The sequence below is a fragment of the Scophthalmus maximus genome, chromosome 19, assembly GCF_022379125.1.
Source record: "Scophthalmus maximus strain ysfricsl-2021 chromosome 19, ASM2237912v1, whole genome shotgun sequence".
Lineage (NCBI taxonomy): Eukaryota > Metazoa > Chordata > Actinopteri > Pleuronectiformes > Scophthalmidae > Scophthalmus > Scophthalmus maximus.
The window spans coordinates 7,835,067-7,851,887 of record NC_061533.1 but is presented as its reverse complement, the minus strand read 5'-3'; the positions used below and the strand labels follow the sequence as shown (position 1 = coordinate 7,851,887).

At 38.2% G+C, this 16,821-nt stretch overlaps 1 protein-coding gene across 9 annotated transcripts in view; it reads left to right on the top strand.

Moving 5' to 3' along the window:
• Window positions 1-16,821, top strand: part of gpat2 (glycerol-3-phosphate acyltransferase 2, mitochondrial) — an 83,606-nt gene that overhangs the window by 42,800 nt on the left and 23,985 nt on the right. The gene's annotated exons all lie outside the window — the stretch shown is intronic.

Here is a 16,821-nt window from a genome sequence, read left to right as displayed (position 1 = left end):
AATATATTTAAATGTGAAAAAGTGAAGCCGTCTGAATACTTTCTGAATGCACTGTGGATTGGATACTTTTATGGATTCAAAGCATACTTTTATGGATTCAAAGTATGCTGAATTATGATTCTGCATGAAACTTTTTGAATATGGCTTTGAATGGAAAAAAACTTAATGAATTACTTTGATGCTGAAGAAATCACATGCAAATTGCAGCAATTAGGAGGTTAGAGGTTGAAGTGCCATCATTTCCTCCATAAGCTGTGTCACTGTTACTGTACAGCAGTAAAGGCCTTTGACTCTGTTGGCAAGCATGACAAACTACAACAAATAACCTCCTGTTATTTTCAAAGCACCTGAAAATCTTTCATCTGAACTCATTTGTGATTCCCCAATTGATGAAATATTATATGCTATTGGCTGTTACATGGCAGTGTCCCAGTCGTTCGTTTCTGGTGAAATTGAATGCTGATATTTCAATTATTCCCCTTTAAATAAAACCACACTCTGTACCACATTCTGATGACGTTTATTGAAAATGCAGTAACCTGTACATTTATATTTCATGTAGGCATTGGTATGACAAGTCCACGCTCTTCTGGTTTTTAATGCAACAGAGAAAGATGTTGTAACTTTTAGGAAATAAGAAAGTAACTTGTGTAGAGAAAATTAGAGAGCATAGATGTCACAAAGTGCTTCACAGAGGCAATAAAGCATTAAAGGAGACATGTTATGCTCATATTGAGGTTCATAATTTTAATTTGGCTCATAACTTAAAAAGGCTCTCGCTTTACCTAGCTTTGCTTGGGGGCGTGCCAGACTAAACTCACGACGTGCCTTATGCACATTGTGTTCACGAAGTTACAGAAGCATCGGCAGGAAACTGAAAAAGCATATGTCTCCTTTAACATACATGAAGACATGAAAACCAATAAAAGCAAAAAACAGAACAAACAGAAATCACACAGTGGCAAATCTAAGCAATTTGGTCTTAAGCTGCTTTTTTAAGGTTTTTATATTGTCCACAGTTCTTAAGTCCAATATGAGTTTAGTAGGTAAGCCCAGCTCGAAGAACTACCAGCAAGCCTTGTTCCAAGGACCGTAGAGACTTGCTAGTGACACAGAGCTGCAGTAGATCTCTGGTGTTGGAATTTCCCTGACCATGCAGAGCTCTATAGGTGATCACAAGAATTTAAATTAGATTATGAAATTGACGGGGAGCTGGTGGAGCGCTATCGAAAAATTGGTGTCATATGAGACCTTTAGCGTGACCTTGTCAACAGTCTGGCAGCAGCATTGTGGACCACTTATAAACAATCCTGGGGACGTTTTGCAGAGGCAGGTGAAAAGTGAGATGCAGTAATCCAGGCAGGACGGTATAAAAGCATAAATTAACATTTCCATCTCAGCCTCTCCATGTTGACATTCACATTACACCTACTTCTTTTCCCATCAAATCACAATATTTCATTCTCGTTTTTATTCATTTTTTGATCTATTAGTGCCATTTTTTTCCTTATCTTAAAGTTTTTGACTTTTGACTTTTTTCTAACGTTGCAAACAAATAACTGCGGAGTGAGTCGGGGGTAGAAAGACCGAAGGTGAGGGAGTGGGAGACAAACGGGAAGCATAGACTCTGGTCTCAGCTAAATGAGCTGTTGCTGGAATTATTGGTCAAATCAATCTGAGAGCCAGTGACGCTACAGGGCTGCCTACCTGCAGGGCCCGAGTGGGAGTTTTATGATATCGTTTTTTCCTAGAGAGAGACCAACACACACACAAACTCAAATTTTTTAGTGACAGTTATTGTATAACTTATTGTGATCTGTAAGTGATTTCCTGGCTAAAAAGTGCATTGTGTTGCGGTGGTACAGAGGGACCAGAAACACAGGGAACATTGTAATTCAGTCCAGCAGTAATAAATACGACCTTTTTACAAACTGACACTGTGTAAGAAAAGGTGTCGATTCAGCTGTATGGTAATCTTTGATGCTGTGATTTGTGTTTGCGGTGTTGTAAGTGCAGAGTTTGTAAATGAGATGTCCATGAATCCTGTAAGTTGAATAGTTGAAACAGCCTTCAGTATAACACGGTCTCATACAACACTACTTCAAAGGACAGAATCCAAAAATTACCATAGAACTGAGTCAGCAAACAAATAAGCAGTAGTCTCAATAAAATGGAACATTTAAAGGTGGTGTGAAGTGCATGGATGCTGTGTTACTCAACATGCTTCTATTTGACTGGTTACTCAGTATAGCAGGTGGAAAAATGTGTACTTTTAATCTGGTAACATCTGTATTAGTTAGGCCACATGAGAAGTACATAAAAGGGAAAACTGGAATGGATATTTATTTTCAAGAATTTAGTTAAACATTTTAATGTCTGAGTGCAATCTTGCATTTCGAATGATTTCCATTATCAATTAATCTACGGATTGATTATTGCATCAATCATTCAGTTTATGGCAGTATTATGACATCTTCGAATGTCTTGATTTGTCCAATAGTCCAAAACCAAAAGATACTGAGTTTACTGTAATATATAAAACATGCAGCAAACATTCACTTTTGAGACGCTGGTAGAAGTCTTGGAATTTTTTGATCAAAATCAATCATTGAAATATTTTCCTGATCATTTATCTGCTAGTTCAGTTCCAAACATTTTTACAATACATCATCTTCAAGCTTACTATATTTTGTGTACATTTGTGTTCATTGCATGACACAAAGTAGACATTTTATACTTTAAGCCAAGATGTAACTTGTGCTTTAATGATTGTAATCGACAATACAACTGTGAAGTTGCTGTTTCTGCTTACGTGAGGTGTTCCTCGGTTCTTTCATTGTAACATTCCCATAAAATATACAGTACACAGTTATTTGTCTTAAGGCCTTTGTTGTTATTGCCAATAGTTAAGGGATTCATTTGTCAGTCAGACAAATTGATGATGGGGCTAACCCTGACCATGACCCGCACCCTATTGATTAAGTCCCAATGAGTAAAATGTGCTGACATAAGAGGTTTGGACCGCATTTCAATAAAAGTTGCTCTATCCAACTGTTTTCCTGCCTGTCAGCTCTTTGCAGGAAGCGGTGGGATCCTGGGAATCTTGCTGATGCTGGAGATCCACAATGATTGAGGCTGATATGACTCCAGAAGGCAACTTTATGAATTAGAAAGTTATGGCTCGATTAGCACATAAATTGCCAGATAAATAGATTTAACTTCCTCTCCTTCGTCTGTGTATGCATGCATTATTCGCTTGTGCGTGAGAGAGGGAGGAAGAGAGTCAGAAAGGGAGATCCATCCAAGATCACTTGCTCTCCATTACTTATATCAACAGTGCAGATAATGCCAGTGTGGTTCTTTATTACCGTCATCAGTTTTATTGGTGTTGTTAATACTATGGTGTGTTCCTCTGGCACTCTAATGCAGAAGAAATGAGTGGATCAATCACTGCTAGATTGGCTCCTGGAGGACAGATAACCTGCACGAGGCACAAGGAGAGAAGGGAAAAGTGAGCGGCAGAAAGAGATAAAAAGCGAAGGGGAAAAAGAACGATGATATGAAAGAATAGACAAAATAATTGAAGAAACAAATGGGCAGAGATGAGTCATTAGTCAATAACTGAGCAAGAAGGAAGAAAGAAAAGGATTGCGTGTCCTCTGTCATCATAAGAATGAGTTATATTAAGTCAAAAACAACATGTGCTAAAAAGTATGTTGCTGGAGCTTTTTATTTTCAGGTTGTCCATCGGAGCCAAAATAAGACAAAAAACTTTTAAGTATTTGATACGACATGTTAGTATATGTGGGTGAAAATGTAGGCAGCTAATCCTATTATGTTAAACTCAATGTTACACACACACACACACACACACACATACACACACACACACACACACACTCACGCAGAGTTATCAGTCAGATTGTCAATTTATCAGTAGGAGGCATGGTTTTGGAGAGTGGATCGGGGATATTATTTAATTGAAATTGCATTATTTCTGTGGAACTGCCCTAAGTACTTCCCCAAAGTTTATCTGCATACAAATTGGTAAAGCACCATTTTATTCTTCATTCATCTATTTAGGGGAGATGAAAAAAGTCTTAGCACTTCAGGTGAATTATTGCTGTGTGGTTGCTTGAGTTTTATTCTGATGAGGGCATTTTTTAATAACGCCCGACTGATGTGGATTTTTGTGAGCAGATCAAGATACTGATATAAGGTAGTTGAAAAATTTGTATACCGATATTTGGTTCTCATATAGCTTTTTATTTAAAAATAATGCAGAGATATTCAATTCATTATCATAGTCAGCATAAACGCATCAAGTTTCACATTTGAGAAACTGAACCAGTTTTGCTGTATTTAAGTGATTATTAAAAATAATTGTGGGTACATTTTCTATTGATTGATTGATAGATTAAATGACTAAGTGTTGTAGCTCTAAACCCCATAAATAAAGTGTGTTGGGAAATTCTTGTCGAGAATTGAGTCATTCTGAGAAATGTCTCAGAGCAAGAATAAGCCAGTCAGATACTGAATCTGCTGGTCCTGATGACATGTAAATGGCGATCAGTATCAGCACTAAAACCTGATTGGAGCATCTTTTAAAAAAGAAACCACATAATGTAACAATTTCCTTGCCAAGTTGCTGTGATACGAAGAGCAAAGATGAACATGATGATGGAAAAGAGGCGAGGAGACGGTTGTTATTACCAGGCGGTAAATGGGGGGGCAGATCAGGGACAGAAGAATGGCAATATAATGAAAGAGAACCGCAGATGATGAAAGAAGCAAAGACAGGAGATTTTGGAATAAGAGAAGACAGGTGGTGATGCTAAAGGAGAGGGACGATGTGGACAGGTGAGAGTCGAGGTGGTCTGTGTTTCACATCACGACAGCACATCAGACAAAATTATTCTCCAGCAGCTCTTTGTTATGGTTGTTTTAAAATTCAAGAGAGAGACAAGAAGTGGTGCAGAGACTAGGGGGGAAGGAGGTAGAGTTTCAGAAGGGGATAGCAGTAAGACAGAGGAAGCCAAGGCAGTGTTTTGTAGTGTAATTGGATGAGCTCTTACCCCAGGCCGCCATTTGGGGATGTTTCTGTTCTCCTCTTGAGTGCCTTGTTGTTTATCTGCACAGCTGGTTGAAAGGAGGAAGGGAGCAGGAGGGGAAAGAAGACTTGAGTGTGCAAGGAGCACAGGCTTTTGGGGGAGTCTTGTTTTTTTGTAGAACATTTTCACACCTGTGGAGCTTACTCACTAATGTGCTGTGGTATTTCTTGTCGTCGGTTATGTAATTGTAGACGTGTGTGTGCAAATGTGAACCGTGTGAGCCCCTGCATGTAGATCCCTTCATGCCTCGCTGCAACCTTCACATTACATATATTTGATTAGAGGTGATTGACCAGGTGCTTCTGCCCTCTTTTTTATTTCAGATGACCAAATAATTGCATTCATGTAAGCATTATGCACTCGCTTAAAGCACCAGTTGTACAAGGCATCTTAAAACAAAATACAAATGTATACTTTACTGCCTCTGTTTTTCACAATGCACAGCGCTATGTTTACTACCACCAATAACAGACATACATGCATTTAAAATGTGATTTCACTACATTTAAATGCAGCACGTGTTTGTGTTGCTGACCTTAAACGGTAACTCACTGAAGAAAGGGTTATTGTAATTATGATAATGTAGTATTCTAATTATAATATTAATGTAGTTGTTGCTTGTGCTTACACAGAAATGCAGGGTTGCACTTGGGAATATGGAAAATTACAGGTTATGGTGTACTTCGGGTTTGTATGCTCACCCATGCATGGAACTTCTTCATCCACGCCATTTAAATAATGTAGAACGTCAACAGTGGAGCAATCTCCATAACCTGATTAAAGTTTATTTATTGTTTTATAGATTGTTTTTATAGATTTGCATAACACAATTGCTCAATGATGTTCTAAATTGTCAAAATAGTTTTCAATGTTCAGTCCACCGTGACCACACCCATTTTTGGGAAGAAAAAAAAAGGACTTTGTATTTAGTGAGCTAGAAAGACAAGCAGAAGGGTGTGATAAAGTATTAGGGCTGCAAATAACGATTATTTTCATTATCGATCAATGTGTTGATTTTTTTCTTGATCTATTGATTAGTTGTTTGGTCCCAAAAAACTGCCATATAATGGTGAAAAATGCCGATCGTGTTTCCTAAAACTCCAAGATGATGTTTTTGTTTTGTCCACACACTAAAGATATTTAGTTTAGTGTCATAGAGTGCCCTAAATGTAAGTAGCTGAAGTCAGAGAATTTTTACTTTTCAAAAACGACTTGAACTGATTAATCGATTATCAAAATAGTTGGCGTTTAATTTTGTAATCGTTTACTACTCGATTAATCAATTAACTGTTGCAGCTCTATAAAGTATAACCTGTCTTTTCCCCTTTTTTGTGCTGCAACTGGAGATTAACAGATCAGGAATTACTTGGTTATTTCAATAATGAATTAACGGTAATAGTTGTAGGTCACATTGCCATTACAAGGCTGCCTATTCAAATATTTTCCTAATTTATCTAGTTTGAACATACAAAGAGTGTATGGTTCCTAATGTCTAAAGCGCCTCAAAAACGAACTGACACAAGATGAATAACGACTGTTAATCAATGTAGATTGTTGTCAGCCAAGCGCTTTGCCTGTAAACAGTATTATTTTAGGACTGGACAGTCCAGTGTCTCCCCTGCTTCTCACAGTAAGTGACAAAAAATGGTGTTCTTACTGAAAAGGAATCTTGTGCGTTTGGTTCTTTTCTTGGATCCACATGAAGGAGGAACACAGCAAGACAAGATGCAATAAAGGTCAATGGAAGAACATATTTCAAGTAAACAATGATGTTGTTGTAGCTTGTTCAAAAAGACAACATTTTGGTGTATTGCTTAAACCCTCCATTACACACCTCCGCTCCACCAAAAAGACAAGAAGCTCACACAGTAGATATGGACAGATGACAATACATTTTTAAAACAAATTTAGGTATTATTTATTCAGTTTTATAAGTCTTATTTGGTATCTCAAATCCAGCTTGTACACTGATACAATCCTGTACTATCAATCTTTGGAATAATCCATACCCCCAGGATGATTTCTAAGCCTCCTCATTATTGTTAATGATAATCCCCAAATCGCTCTCAATTATGAAAATATAGTTTACTTTCTATGATGCAACTGCAAATGGAGCATTGGACCTGAGGAATTTAAGAAGTAAATAAGCGCCTTGAACCTCCAATCTTCCTCAAACCTTCAAGGACGGATTTCATTGGTCAAATGGTTTTTCACTTGAAAACTCACAAACCCCTTTCAGAAAAGCCTTGAATCACTTAAATCGCTTCATTTGAATCACTTAAATCATTTTTTTCCGTGAAAAGCAATTTATTCCGTGAACTGCAAGGTCTGGTTTCAAATATGTTTTTATACAAACCCACTGCCTCAGAGCTCCATAATGCACCACACTATAGTTCCCTGCAGTGTATATTACTAGAGGCTGTTCACACATACAGCATTATGACCACCACAAAAAAAAAATCCCCAGTAAGAAGAACATTGATAGCCTGTGTTTTTACATCCCCCTACTGAATACGTTGTTTTTCCCTTATAGCAGCTGTATATGTACCTGACATGATCACAAATATGGCTCGTCAGGTTAAACTGGAGTGAGAAGGATCAGCTTTTAGGATGAGTCCCCTTGGGCCAATGGAACAAACTATAAGCTGTGCTGAAACTAAGCGACCTAAACTGCTGAAGACGTTCAAGCCACAACACACAGGAGCGAGAAAAGATAATGTTAACTACAATTACAAGCACTGACACAAAATAAGGGCATGTTATGTAAAATGCCAAACAGCACCCTTTTGTCAGAGAGTCAGGAGGTCATGGACCGAGTACTTTGTGTGTTCTCAAAGCAGCATCAGACAAATACTGTAACAAAGCTCAGACATGGGCAAATTACCTCCGTGAAAAAATAACAGGTACAGCTGCTCAATTCTTCAATGTGCTCGAAGAGAAACACATACTTTATACATGCGGTTGACTAACCCTGCAGATTGATTTGCAATCAAGTGTGAAACAGCTTTGCATCAGTGTTTCCACTGGTGAGTGAGTTACTCTCTAATCTGTTTGAATTTGGTCTTAACATAATTTATTAAGCGTCTGTGGTTGTGGCTGTTAATATTTAATCTTGAATGTTTTGTTGTTGATTCTACACAGCTGTGCTTTCAAATTTGTTTTCCAATCGGATTTACGTGTATAAATGAAGGTTACCACAACAAAACGGGAAGGGGTTGTAGTGCTGAGGTTCATCCTTCCTTTAGTTAGACGCTGATCAGTGTGATTAGGCTAACAAACCGGAAAACAGTTCACAGTCCTGTGTAGTGACAGAAGACATTCATATGAGGGCAGTCTGCATTTTAAAAAAATATAATTTGTTGTCACAGAAACTGAGACGTGTTCAAAAATGAAAGCACTTATAGTAGTGTAAAGTGCTGTGAACTAATATGCCTTCCTCATGTTTTTTCATAAAATCACATGAAATAGAAGAGATTGAAAGTTGGGGAGCTTCAGTTAAAATGCTCCCAAAAAAACCTAAATCCTACTTAATTGTATTAATCTATTGCAGCAACAGCAAATTAATTGTTCCTTAGTTCCTGCTTCAGTTTGTTTTCATGTAATATGTAAGACTTAACAGGAAGTGGGTTTCATGTTTAAACTCCCAGGAATATTTATATTTCCAGTCAGCTTCATGAAGCTTCCTTAGAGGCTGATAGGGTGTGAAACCTTCTGGATTGAAAATATTTAGTTGGGTTAGTGCTGTCTTGTTTTCATAAGTCTCAAATAAACTGTACATTGTTCGGAGAATTGGCCTTGGAGGAGTTTGTGGTATTCTTCATTTCGCAGTAGTGAGAAGTGATGGAGCTTGGCAAAAAAAGGTGAACAGTGGCACCAGTGTTTTCTTTTAACCAGACACCCACAGTGAGAGATCGAGAGAAAGTGAGAGAGTCGGAAATTCACATATAATATTCACCCCCAGCCCACAGGCTCCTCATAGACCACTAATGACCCTCACATGTCTCTATCTCTCACTCTGACATATAACCAGATGGCCCTCAGCCTTGATTGTATTAGATTTATCTGTTGTTAAAGTTGCGATCATGAGACCTCAATAAGTCGCCTCCTTTCTCGTTTTCTCAGAAAGCTTCTTAACCATGTGGCACAGTCACAATACCCTTTTAGTGGCTATACGCACAAGCGAAAGGAGCCAAGTTTGATTCCACCAACAGATTTGAATGATATCAGTGGCATAACGTATTAAACACAAAGAGGCCTTTACTCTGAGATTCTTCTCTACGCAATTGTTATGTAAGGTCTGCACCTAATTCAGTTACAAAAATACCTCGAAAACTATTAGAATGACAAGGGCCAATCCCTTTGTCTATGAACGAATATGAATGGGACCAGAATTTCGACTGGCAGCAAAGGAATCTGAGTTTGTCTGATCATGCTCCCTTAATGCATCCAAGGGCCTGTCTCATACTGGGGAGCTAAACATCTGGTTATCTTGGCCGTTGCTGCTTCAGCTTAAGACACGTGTTTCTCACAACCCTGTGGATATGGAACTGACTCAAACCTTAAATAGCAAATCAAAGTGAGGGCAATACAAGCGACCTTTTTTGAGTTTGCATTTCCGAATGCTCACTTCTACCTTGAGCTCAGCCTTCAGCACCTTATCATTTTACTCTCAACTTTAACCATGTTACCTTCCTTTTATCGAAAATCGTCTGGCAGGAAAAATCCACCTTGTATATGATGTCTGATCTTTAAAGGAGACATTATGCTCATATTCAGATTCATACTTTTATTTTGGGTGAATTTGGGAAAGGTTTACATGCTCTAATGTTCAGTGTTCTCATACTGCCCATTCCTACAGCTCCTCTTTTCACCCTTTGTCTAAACGCCTAGATTTATTTAAGCCCAGCCTCCTGATGAACCCCAGTTTGCTCTGATTGGCCAGCTGGCCTGGTCTGTTGGGATAGGTAAACCGCTTTCAAAATATGTAGGAAATGTCACGCCCCTTCGCCTGAAAAGCGGAGATTATCAGATGCAGGCGGGGTTACGTCAAAAGAGTTCAACTGTGACATCACAGTAGGAGATCAATTTGAACCAGTTGTTCAGAGCCAGGCTGTAGGTTTTAGACAGCTCACAATAAAACTACAGGGTGGTCTTCTTTCCCAATTTATGGGCTGGCATGCACCACAGATACCCAAATTTATGTGCACAAAGACTGAAAAGATATTTTTGCATAATGTCACCTTTAAGCTGCTCTCTGTCTTTGTATGTAAGAAGTTCCTGGAGTCGTTTTAAAGTTGCCATCTTGGTAACTTTTGTGGCCATGAATGCAAATGTAGACAAGTATAAACCACTATCTCCCATTAATCATCTCTAGGTCAAAATTTCTCTCTCACGCGCAGACGCACGCACGCACACACACATTGAATTATTGACATCATCAATAGACTGTGTCCTGAACTGAACCGAGGGCCACAGACTCTGAACTGAACTAAATATCTCTGGGATTTTTTTTTTTTTTTAGCGCAAATGACTAACAAACGACTAATAAACCAATTGAGTCAATTATCAGTCATCAACTGCAGGAGATGAGTAATGAAAATTGCAAGATTATTTTTTTCAAACAATCAATAAATCACTTAATTTCTTTGGTGATAATGCCAAAAACCCATTGTTTCTGTAGATGTCAAACTTTATGAATTTAACTGTTTATTTATATGTTTTGTAAGCTACTCTTACAGGGATGCATCATCAACAGTTTTAAAACAAAACCCTCAAATTAAATAACAGCAACGGAGTCAGGTTGGATGAAAGCTGAGTTTTGGAAAACTGTGGTGTGCATTTTCCAAAATTTTCTCAATTATGTTTATAAAATTGAGAAGATAATTGGGAGTTTAATTGGTAAATTAGATGATTGTTATTTTTAGCCCTTCTTTTCCCCCTTCGTCATTTGTACCTCAATGATGTCTGCTTTTAAAATAAACAATCAAATTTAAAAAAAAAAGCAAAAAGTTTTGACAGAGCAAAATGGAGTGTGTTGTTTGTCACTGTTTTAATCCGACCATGCAAAAGTTTCTGGTAGCCGGACATGGCCAGACCACTTCTCATTCGGGAATGGATCTGGAACCCCTCAGCTCATTTTAGATTTCCGGAGGGCGTTATTAACAGTCGCAAAGCAGACCTTCAACCAATTAACTTATGACATAGTGCAGAGCGATGGAAAAAATGTGAACAGAGTACAGTGTGCAGCGGTTGTTTGTTCTTCTTATTGAAAAAATATAGCATCAAGTTTAATACTGTCTCCATAGCAGATTCAGTAGACCTCTCCAAAGAAACTTCTTCAGCCTCTGACCCTTCAGTCTGTGACTTCATAAAGAGACAGTCATTCAGTGAATTCTTTCTGTAAGTGAGTAATTTACGGCTGCTGAGGAATTTTACATACTGTAGAGTATATATGCATACACATAAAGGTCAGTGTACAGTTTTCTTTGTGACGATCAAACAAACTTTGAGATGTTCACCAGTGCTGCTTTTGGAAATGTCCGATGTTTGACTTGCACACATAATTAGTACTTTATGAATTGAATGCTCTTTAGAAACCTTTTTATCTGTCAGTATCAGAAAGAAGCGACTCAGTCATCAGTGTAATACATAAGGCCCATTAGTTAAACACACGATGATCTGTGTAATTTTAATCAGATCCTGTTAGTCAAAAATAATCTGATCTCTCTTTTTTTTTTTTTAAGTCTGCCCTCGCCATGTTTTCCCTCAATTATATCTTGTACAGTGTTTGTGCGCTTTCATGTTTTTTTTAATGAAGGAACATCAAAAGTCATAGCAACTCACTCTTTTATCTCCCTCTGACAATCCCCAAACAAACACATTAAATATGTATTCTTTTGCTTTGTTCTTGACTTTGAATAGACGAGTTTGGTCACCCATAGGTCAGAATAGGGTCGTATCCAATCCCATCTTGAATATTCAAACAATAAACCATGCCTATCAACCTATGTGATCAGCTTTGAAAAGTAGGAACAGCACCAGCATTACTAATGACATTAACGATGGCTCTTTCCATTCAAGTGTAACATGTGACAACTTAAACTTAAGCTCATGACAGTGGGCTGCGTGCGTAATACCAAGACCTCATATCTGAAGTGGAATTCAGCTATTGTTTCTTCTATTATTTACACCTGTGCTTTTCCTACTAGGATTAATTAGTTAGTAGAATGTGTGAGTCTGTTGGCAATCTGAACTTTAATGATTTATGTTCTTATCTAGACCTCTTATGTTCACCCTAGCATTTCCAGTTTCAACTTTGTTCCCTTTTACTATTTTATGTACAGATTCCCAAGTGACATGACAAAGAGTTCGTTAAAATGGGGAAAAATCTCTACTATCGCAGTTATTCTGTCTAATTAGACCTCAGGTGGTTATTGGGAAAAGCTATGCTGAGAATTACTTGTCACCAAACTCAATATAACAATAACAGAAGTGTTTTCTGTTTGTTTTTTCCACTCTATTTCTATTCAGCACATACAGCATGTCAGCAGAAATCAACTGTTCTGCTCTGAACATGTCATGTGTACAGTACCAACTGCATTGTTTTTCAATATAAACTGTTAAATGCATTCTGTTTGTGTCACATGACTGGTGCTGACTAAATCCATCCAGGAAGGTGATGTAGTTTCTCTGACAGCACTTCTCAATTAATTAATCATAAGATGAAATTAAAGTTCACTACAGCGTCTCTCCGCTATCTGCTGCTTTTTGATGAGAAGCTGATAAGAGTTTTAGCTTCACACCTGCCGCCTCATTTGCCGCTTGCATCTCATCCAAGCTGGTCTGTCCTCAAAACTATGACTGACGTGTCCAGTGATGAAGGTATACATTCTCCCACTCTGACAGGCGACAAACACACTAACAAGAGAGATGGAGGGGTTGTCAGTCACAGCACTCTGTACACTCCCACTCCCACAGCATCATCCTGGGCAGAGGATTAATCAGGCATATTGAGTGAAAACACCCGTGGGGCGAGACTTGGATGACACATGATGGATCACTGTTTACCAAAGGTAATTACTGTATGAACTTAGTATTCAAATACCTCCTTTTTTTCTCTGCATTTGTATCTTAACGTTGGGATGCAGAGAGTTCCCTCTTTAACAGCACTGATATTCTTCATGGCGATGTATTCTAACTGGGAAAAAAGTGAAAACTTATTGCTCATACTATCGGTGTTATACTGGAAAAATATACCAAAAATAAACACTGTCCTTAAAGCAGAGTGGTCATTGCACAGTTTACACAGTGTGGGAGAAATAAAAATATGTCTAAGAACGACTCTACCTATGTTATATACTATAATTTCTTGACGTAGTTGAGCTAACTTTCATTATCCCAAATGTTTCCAGCAGTTTTCACACTTGGAAGCTAAATGGAGCTAAAGGTCTGTTCCCCTTGGTTGCCCTGTCACCGGTGTCAAATTCCCTTTGCGCTTGCATCAGGGTTATGGTTGTCTGACGGACGTCATAAAAATGTACTTTTCATCAAGTATTAAGCCACATTTTTGAAAATACATTCTGTATTTTAACAGGATGAAGGTTTAGTCTTTGGATGTTTAAATCTTAAGAGTTTAAGATCTTAAGTTGTCAAAGAAACAACCTGAGCAAATGCAGCACGGCTTGCAGCCATCCTTTGACGTCCTATTCCCACTGAACAGCGTCAGAAAAACATAAATTTTCAACATGATCTGTGTGTTTTGGAGAGGAGGGGAGCTCTGCAAATAGTTCAGCCCCCAATAAAAATCTCCTGAACAATTAACACTGAAGGAAGAAGAAGTGGACTGCAATGTCACCAAACTCCATCTTCTGTTATTGTTTTGGTTGAAAGACCCCTAGTGGCAGAAATTTGTTCATTTAAGTAAATCTAACTAAGAGCTGCTCCTGGTTAAATCTTTTGCTAATCTTTTTGCACTGAATAGCTTCATTTTAGTACAATTAATGTTTTTGAAAGGTATTTTGATGCTGTCACTGTCCCAACATGTAGATTTAGAAATGTAACTTCTGTAACTGAAACTCATAAAGGGGATTATATGGTTCTCTAAAGAAATTTCATGAGGATTCTTGTATTAATGGTATTATACAGTAACCCTGTTAGTATCTTTATTTAAATTCTAAATAGAGATAAATATCATGAATAGCTTTTCTAGAAGTATTAAAAGGTTGCATGTGATCAGATAGCAGAACAGAGTTGTGGAATGGTCTGAAAACCTCGACTGTAATGTTACGTGCTGTCAGAATGTATGTATAAGGATTTTCTACGTGCACTGTAACATGGAAATTAGAATAAAATGGATGTGGATGTGAAGGAAGGAGAGCAGAAAGTAAAGGTAAATAATTCCTTTTGTTCTCTTAAATCAATAATGATCTCTGGCTCCATGACGCACAACTACTGATCCACAAATTGATTCTCTCTCTCTCTCTCTGTGCGTGCGTGCGTGTGTGTGTGTGTGTAAGAGAGAAACACACTACCAACATCATCAGGTGTACAATTGTGTGTTTTCACCATATTAACATTCTTTTCAAACAGCCTGGTTTACTCCCAGACTGTAAATAAAATCCCATCACTTTGACGTCCCAGTGGCGTTATCTAACAGCCCGGTCAGCACAATCCTCGCTCCGTATTAGTTTGTTGAGGAGGGCTCATAAGCATGCCAAAGACGCTAGTGCTAGAGATGGTTAGATAAGAACTTTCTTTTCAGTTTGAAGATACAATCTCTGCTAGTAGCAATTATTTGTAATGGTTATTGTCATCGACCACTAATAGAGGTGACCTGTGGTGATACATTGAATCTATGATAAAGGCCAACCTCCTTTTTGCTACAGTCTCCTGCTGCACAATATTGAAGTTTTGACCAATTTAGTTTTCACAGTCATTTGGCTCATATTGATCTTTGTCTGTTTTCCACCAGTTGGTCTAATGTCATAGTGATTTTTGCTGTAGATGTCATAATTGTAACAACACAGTTTTATTAATTCCTGTGTTTTGGAAACACCTGAGTTGATGCAGTTGAGTGTGAGCTAGGGGTGGGTGATGTAACCTTAAAATTATATCAAGATATGTCTAGAAAATGTATATAACAATATTTAATATTAATATTAAAAATATTTTAATATTAATATTTTTTAAAATCTGAACAACATTAAATTGGTGATTGTAGCTTGCAGGCAGCAGCAAAATGTAGGACGTTTCCCATCCTTCTTTTCCTACCAGCTATGTAGCTACGTGTGACGTAGACAGAAGGTCCTGGCAGATTAATAAAAACCTCCTGGGCCTTGGACGGTGTGATATGGCACAGCCCTAGTGTGAGCTAATATGTATCATAAACTTCCATTCTGGATACTGAAACTCAGATTCTTCAGAGTGTAAATAAAGATCACTGATCTTTCTGTGGATGTTGCCTTCAAAGTTGCTAATTGCAGCTAGCTACAGCTGAGGAAGGGTGACTTGTTGATTGGCAGATTTCTTAACCTTCCATGTCTGGCTGCTTTTCAAATTGACGTTAAGCATATTTAAATCCTAAATCGATGGGAATCGTTGGGAATCGATTGGAATGAACCAACCGACATGATTTCGACTGCAGCTCTTAAATCATCTTCAATCTGACCTGGCAGCTCGTAATGGCTTCTGATTTATAATCCACGCTCATCACGGGCCCACTTACATCTGGGATATCACATTAGCAAATTCTACAGCATTTTAATTAAAGACTCTAATTGATAATTTAGCTCTAAACGCGAGGAAGAGCTAAGCAAGCATAAATATGAGCAGGGAGGAACCCGTGGCCCAGATTAGTGATATTTTTATCAGTGTGTGAATTAATTCTTGTGTTGTATGCTGACAGGTATTACTGTGTAAGGGGGAGTGTACTGCATCAAAGTGTTTGTAGTATTACACTGCTCTGCCCTGAGTATCCTGCTGTCCCTTTCTGTTTTCATGTGTTCTTGTATTCCCCCCGGAGTGGCTTATGTAACCCCATTAGAGCCTTTGGTGATTCTTTGGCTGTGTAATATACAGTTTCACTCCCTCTACTCCCTCCCTGTGCTGCTGCCTCTTCTCCATCGCTCTTTGCACCTGCACAGAATCACTGAGCCTTGGGAGCCGCTTATCAATGTCTTTGTTCCCACTGGAGTTGGTAATGAATGTGGGAACTGGTGCTAGTTGAAATGGAGCATCTTCCCATGGGGAAGGCATGAGTTTTAATTAGCCGAGTTAATGGGGCAGAGTGGGACCAAGATACAAAGGAAAAAGTCTTTCATTGAACCTAATGAGACTCCTGATTCTGATGGGGTTAACCTCAAAAAATATATTTGAAGAGAGTGATGGTGATGACCGTTTGTAGCAGAAACAAAGCCTTACATGAAACTAAAGGGAATGGTGGTTTTGATGAAGCTGTCTCTTGTGAGTGAGAACAGGCTCTTGATCTGTATTAAATCCACAGATGATTACACATTTAAGATCCAACAATATCAATTAGGTAAGCTGTTTTAGCTAGATCACATTACATCGTGACCTTTGTTCCCATCTCTCATTACTGGATTCCATGCACTAGGAACCAGAATTAGTCTCATAAGTACTGTTTTTTCATCTGATTGCTATGGATCCTGGTTATGAAAATTCATAACCCAATAGTGAGCTTCTGCCCCACTCC